Source organism: Cryptomeria japonica, chromosome 7 (genome assembly GCF_030272615.1).
Source record: "Cryptomeria japonica chromosome 7, Sugi_1.0, whole genome shotgun sequence".
Taxonomy (NCBI): Eukaryota; Viridiplantae; Streptophyta; class Pinopsida; order Cupressales; family Cupressaceae; genus Cryptomeria; species Cryptomeria japonica.
In genome coordinates, this window is record NC_081411.1 from 817,601,065 (window position 1) to 817,608,843 (window position 7,779).

Consider the following 7,779-nt stretch of genomic DNA (forward strand, 5'->3'; position numbering starts at 1 on the left):
ATGAATCATATGAATCGGCTTTTAAAACTTTATTGGCAAATAATCTGATAACATTGCCAAACAATTCTAAACCATATGACCTAGAAATTAGACCCAAATGGTGGAGAGAAAATGAATATTGTGACTACCATTGGAACAAGGGACATAACATAAACAACTGCATGAAACTCCGACATGAAATCCAAGATCTCATTGACACAGGTAAGATCATTGTTGGAAATCACGTGACTAATGTTGATCATAAGGCCTTTAAAGATCCCTTACCCACTTATGAACAATGAGATTCCTCAAAATCCAAGGGAGGAGCTAGAGTCAATTATACCTACACTAACAATGATAATGTGATCAACATGATTGAATCTTCTCAAACTGAATCTGCTAATGTCGTGACTCGCGCTCAAAGGAAGATTACTCCCCAGGAGCTAGTTCCTCAACTTTCGATCAAACAACATCAAATCTACCAAATAGACAAATAGACACAATCATGGATAAATCAAAACAACTGGCTTCATCATCTTCTCCTGGTTATAGTATTGTCAAACAATTGAAGAGAACCAATGCTCAAATTTCCATTTTGGAACTGCTTAAGATCTCTTCTGCAGTGATAGACAAACTGATATTTGAGTTGATATGTGACCTTATGACCTCACATCTTCAAATGTTGAGGAAAACTTTCAAATCTTCATCGAAAGACGAGCAAAAATCTTTTTCAACTTAAAAAAAATCAATCAAATCCTCATCACTAGGGGCATCTCAACTTCATTACTTTATATCAAGTTGAGATTTCTCAATCATTTGAATCAAATCAATCTCTAGGGGCATATTAGTTTCATCGCTTCAAATCAAGCTGATATTTGTCTCCAATTGTTTTTTTTTCAAGATTATCTCCAATTGATTTCTTTTCTCAAATTTTTAATTCTTTTTTGGTCAATTAATTCCTTTTTTGATTTATTTCCATTTTTTAAGATTTTTGCTCATAATTTCCAATTTCTCTTTCTTGATTTGTTTCCTTTTTTGAAGATTTATGACAATTTTTATTTATTTTTCAAATTAATTGCTCTTTTTGATGATTTAATGGCAAATTGATTTATTTAATTAAATATGCAAAAGATATTTAATTAAAATAAATAAGATAATTGTTTAAAATGATTTACTTGGAATGATTTAATTAATTAAATAAATATTTAATTAATATTGATTGATTAATTTGTCATGTGACATTTGATAATTAAAGGATTAATTGTGTGCTCAAGATTTATTTAATTGCATTTGGTTAGGACCTTGGTGATGTTGTCGAGATTAGGGGCTCATGGTTTAGATGACCATTTTTAGGTTATTACATTTGCCCCTCTTTGAATTAATGTGTGAGCAACGCATTGGTTCAAAGAAAATTTGATGTCTAGGAGATACCAGTTTTAAACTTGATTGATCACAAACTAGATGAAAGCAAGGTGTTTAGCTTGATTCGAAGCGACAAAGTTGAATGAAGTCTGATTAAAGCGATACCGATCCTGAACTTGATTGAACTAGAAACGATAGAAAACAAATGATACCGAACTTGAACTTGATTGATCAAGAAGCGGATCTTACTGATCTAGAACTTGATTGATCTAGACACAGTGAGTGATGATAAAAGTTGATCTTGAACTTGATTGATCAAGATACAATGAGTAAAGATAAACTGTCTAGCTTGATCCAAAGCGATGAATACCGAACACCTGCTTAGATTGACTGTGATTAAAGATACTCTTTAAACCCTTGATTGAGTTTAAATGAATAATCAGCTTGATGAAAAGTGATGAAACTGATTAACGTTAAGAGATTGATTCAGATGAAGACAAATATCAGCTTGATATGAAGCGATGAAACTAATATGCCCCTAGAGATTGATTCGATTCAGATGGTCGAGAGATCTCAACTTGATATAAAGCGATGAAGTTGAGATGCCCCTAGCGATAAGAATTTGATTGATTTTCTTTAGTTGAAAAAGATTTTTTGCTCGACTTTTGATGAAGATTTGAAAATTTTCTCGACATTTGAAGATGTGAGGTTATAAGGTCACAAGTATGCCCCCTCGGGAGAGAAATTGAAAGATAGCAAGGGTACATGATGATAAGCAATTTCTTTAGTGATGATAAGTTGTTTTGAGAATAAATTGATTCAGAGGAATTTTTGAAAATTTTGCTTTGATTGATAAGAAATAGAGCGCAAAGTTGATTTGTAGAAATTAAATTGAGATTCAACATTAAAATTGAGCGCAAAGTTAAAGAATGAGCATTTGATAAAAAGCGCTAAGTGGTCCAAACTTTGTGAAATTGACTAGCAAGATGATCTTGAATTTCGATTTCAATCCCGAAAATGGACTCAGGACAACCGATTTACAAGCTCGTGATTTGATTTCATCGTACTTGTGTTGATGGATTATGAGATGTTGTTTTATATGCTTTATTCTATATGTATGCATTTCTTTTTAGTATAGATGAATGAGTGCAAATGGAATATGGGTGTTTATTTTTGTTTCTTTTTATGCAAATAAATGAGGAGAATGAGTAACTAGTAATGCAAATGTTTATTTTTCTTCATGCAATAATATGAATGCAAATAAGTATAAAATGAAATGTATGAATCTATATAAAATGCTCATGTATGCAGCTAACATCTCAATACACAAGTACTCGATCGGAGAAATGATGAAAAGAGACCACTTAGCTAAGAAATGATGAAGCTTTGAACTCTCATTCAGAAGATACAGAGATTAGTGTTACCATACCGAAATTACTCTAAATTCACAAGATGCAGAATGAAATGCAAAATGAGATGCAATCCTAAACCTAGTCATTGGACTTTGAAAAGCTTAATTTTCATCATTGAGCATTTTACAATTATAGCAGACAGAGTAGAGTTCCTTTCTTTGCATGTGCAATATTAATTATCTTGTCCGCAATGACCCTTTTTTTTTGTTCATATCCTTGGATAGATGATGCATGGACCCAGATTGCACAATAAAGAAATTCCTTCAAAACAGACAAAGAAATGATGGGAACCTCCCTGTAGCATTCAAATAAGAGGGGTTGAGGTATGTGAGGCGATTTCACCTTGATGTGAAGGCTCTTATCACAAACGCCCAGCTAATTTAGATGTTTTCAGATCATTGGGATCATTCCTTCAAGCATAAAACAAAGAAGATATTATGCCCCCAATCCTTGCTCCTCTTAGTCAAGATAGACTTCCTCGAGTTACTCCGAGGGATAATAATCGAAAACCAATATAAAAGACAACACACAAAGAAAATTTTCATTCATAGCTCAAACTATTTAGTGATTGTTTTCCATTATGTTGTTTTTCTTGTTAACTCAGTGATAAAACTCTTCAATAGTCAGGAGACAGGTAATTGACTCGGAGTGGACGACCAGGTTTCACTGACATAAGATTGACTTGGTTGATACTGCTTAGGACATGTAAATTGATCATTCGATTACCCTAAGACTAGGACATTGATCGATTTCAAGCCATGAGGGTTCCAATGAACTAGGATGTCACAAAAGTGACTGAAATATGTACAAGCGAAAGAAAATATGCAAGAAAGCGGGAATGCCAACATTGTGTTGATAGATGGAGCGCTTGAGTACAAGCGGCGCTTGTTTTCCAGGTTTTCACTTGCTTGGCAGAGATTCATTTTATTTTTTTTTACCAAGGTGCCTATTTTTTAGGTTTTCACCAAGGCATTTTCTCTATTTTTCCCCTTTTTTTTTCTTTTCTTCAGGACTTTTTCTGATTTTTAGGATTTCTTCAAAACATTTTATGATTTTTAGAATTTTGTAATGTTTGCCCCTAGTGTCTAGCAAGGCAAAAGGGATTTTGAGTACATGAATGGATAAGCGAATGATGGTGGACGCTTTCAAGGACTATCTCACAATGTTAATCCAAGCACAGGGTCCAGATATAGCAATGTAAAGCAAGGATTTTAGCGATGTAAAGAAAGGATTTTAGCAATGTAAATCAAGGATATAGCAATGTAAAGCAAGGATTTAGTGTAACGAAGCAAGGATATAGCATAACAAATCCATATGGTCCAAAGAAGTGGCCATGTCAAGAGGTTTGTGGAAAGCATGTTTTTGCATTTTGTCCATAGTGTTGATCAAGATCAAGGGATAGATTTGGATAGGAGGCAGATATGATAAGCAAGATCAAAAGGGAGTAATGAAGGATGTAAGAGAGAAATGGAGAGGAGATAAAGGGTCTGGATCAAGTGTAATATATAGGACATACAAAACCTGTAAAGATCCTTAACCTTATCAAGATCAAAGGTGGAAAAGGGATATGAATGTAGATAGAGCGAATGAGGGATAATGGAGGAAGAAGGATAATAGATGGATGTACATGGATGGAACTTGCCTCTAGTGTAAAGTGCAAAAGGATAATGGATTACGCATGACGCCTGTTTGCCAAGTTTTCATCATGGTACTTGCCCAAGGCACCACAAGAAGTGGTTTTCACACAAGGATGAATTTATTTCCCTTTACTTTTTTTTCTAATTTTTTTTTTCACTTTTTCCATCATTTTTTCCTTTTTTCTTTTTGAAATATATTGGAGGCATGATAGGGGATTGAAGAAGGACCCCAACATCACATTGCTTTGGATGGTACCCTTAGAATATGAGTTGCAATAGACCATGGCTATGAAGGTATGCTCAAAGATGTTGGTAGGATAATGAAATGAAACTAGGGAAAGGATTTATGCAAAGGATTGGATAAGAGGGATGGAAGGGTGAAAAAGAGGCATTGGATAGCGGATGGGATGTTGGAAGAATAGTGTATGGATAGATGGAAATGCTGGAAAGATCAATATTGGCACACGCCTTGAGGGATGGTGGACATATGGAGGAGAAGTGAATCTCATATTTTGAGATTTGGATGGAGGAATGGTTACAGATTCTGGGGCATAAGAACCCAAAATGGATGAAGGAGGTGATGGAGGAATAGACTCAAAAGGTTTGGATGGAGGAACAACAATTTTGGATGCCAATTTTGATTTTTCTTTAGACTGGTGTGCTTCAAGAAGCCGCTTAGGGATCTACATGGCTTTTGATTTTTGATGCTTTTGTAGTTCCTTAGAGCGCATTGCTTCTACAAGTGCCTTAGGAACCCATATAAATTTTGAATTTTCTTCTTTCTTTGTTGGCCTTTGTGGCATTTTGTATTTTTCTTTTTCTTTTTGGATCATATTTTGCTTTGTTTTGACATGTCAATTAGATGGGACATGTTGATCCTTGAATACATGTGGATTGCTTGATTTATGACTTTTATGCTTGGCATCCAAATTGCTTGGAGGGAGAAAAGAATGTGTGGATAGATAGGAATGATATGGAGGTCTTTTAGATGGATGGAAGGTACTCGAAGATGTGTGCCTTTGTTGATCCTGCATAAGGGATGGATGGACATAGGGACCTAGAATGGATGGAAGGGGTGAAGGAGAAAGCGTATATTTGGATTTAACTGGAGAAATGTAGGATTTATGAGAGATACCAACATCTTGAGAAATGTCCCTGAGGCCATGACCTTTAACATTTTCTTTAATATGAAGGGGTTCTTGCTTGTGGATATCTACCCCTTTGCCTTTATAAATATTTTGACTTGTAGGATACACTTTGCTTTGGAAAGAAGGCACGAGTCCATTATGAGATGGAGGTGGAATGTAAGGAATGATAGGATCACGAAGGGGATTTGTAGGCATGATGGATCCTTGAGCTAAACATGGAGGATTATGACAAGGGAATAAAGGGATACTTTGATCTTGACATGGAAGAGGACCATTGGATAGAGTAGGAAGGGTGTTTGACTCTTCATTTTGAATATGACCATTTGAAAAGGTGGAAGAGACATCATGATCTTGCTTAGGAAGTGGATTAGGAATGGGATTTGGAAGGATGGTTTGCTCTTGAGATGGAAGGAGTTCATCTTGGAAGAAATGGAAAGGTATAAAGGGATCATCATGGGATTCTAGTGAAAAGGGATCTTTTTCAATCATTAGATGGGATTGGAGAGTTTTGGTTTCTTGATCTTGATTTATGATAGGACTTGTTTCTTCATTTTTTAGATTATCCTCTTGACATGGAGTCACTTCTAAGGAAGGGATAGAATTTTGCGTAGGCGTAGGGGATTCTTGGAAGGTCTCCATATTTTGGCATGATGGGGAAGCATTTTGAGTGGGACTCTTTGGAGTGGGTACGTTTAGAATTGAAGTGTATGATGGCATAGGATCTGGGATTTTTAAATCTTTAGAGGAACTTGTATTAGTATTGGGATTAACTTGGATTTCCATAGGAGATAGCCCTTGAAGGTAAACATGAGAAGTTTCATTGTTTGAAGGAGATGAAGACATCATGGAAGGGATGGAGGCTACATATGGAGCCTTGCTAGACATACGTTCATGATTTTGATCATTCTTAGAAGTAGTTCCTTCTTTTTCTTTAGGTGAGTCATTAGGATCTTCAATTTCAATGACACCATCATCAAGGAGATCTTGAATCTTATGTTTTAATTCCAGACACATTGAAGTCTTATGTTTGTTATGCCTATGATATACACAATAACTACTCAAAACTGCACATCCCCATGTGGTCTTTTTAGGCAATATGATAAGATTGTTCTTAATAAGCTCTTCCAAAGCTGACTCAATAGATTGCCCCAAAGGTGTAAACTATATATCTAGGGAATATATGTTTTTTTGTCTTGGTGATGGTGTTTTGTGATCTTGTATGAGATTTGGTCTTTGATTGTCAATTATTTGTTGGTATTTGCTTGTCAAATCACATAATTGTTTTAGCATTCCTTGAAGTTTCTCACACTTGATATCATATATTTGTTTTTCAAATGGAGTCATTGATTTATTTTGTTGGATTTCCATGTCATATATTTCTTCCTTGATATCTTGAAGCATTTGAGCAAAGGTAGTCATGTTAATTGGAGCTAAGGTATCCATGAGATTCTTACTTTTGTCAAAAAAAATTAGAAGAGCTTCTAGTTTGAACAGGCATTTACAACCGACAGGACTGAGAGCTAAATATGTTGCAGAAGTCAAGATCAAAATGTAGCTAGTAGTTCGTTTAACGTAGTGATTTATGAGAAGTAACTAAGATCTGGTCTAGTTTTAGGAATGATCTATCTTGTGTAAGACGTTATCTAAGTTAACTTAGGTTTGATAAGATGTTGTTTGAACTAGCTGAGAGATGATCGACAAAATCGTGCAACGCAACGGCAGGGGTACACTATCAAGGTTGTTTATGCTCAGGAGGATGATAACCAGTTTTAGGCTTGTTGTAGACTGTTTTAGACAATTTTTGACAATTTTGACTGACAAGATCAAGAATTCGTATGACAGAGGATTGGACAGAGACAAGATTCTAATAGACAAAGTTTCAATGACTGACGACTACCATTTTTTGATAAGGATTGATGTTTCGATGATTGACAAAGACCAGTTTGGACATGGACAGAGTTTATCACTGAATTGTTTGATATTGTTTCATTTGTTTTCTCCAGTTTCAGTATTTCATTTTTAGTTTCAAGGATGAAAACACAGAAAGCACACAAGATATATAATAAAGATATATAATAATTCAATCACAACACGTTAACCCTATGGAAGTTGGCTTAGAGAAGAAAACCTTTGCTTGTTGACTTAGGTACACACACAATAGCTAATCAAAATACGGCTGCTGAGTCTCACGCAATGGATTCTCAATGCCATATTAGCCGACTCCAAACGCTAATGGGGCAC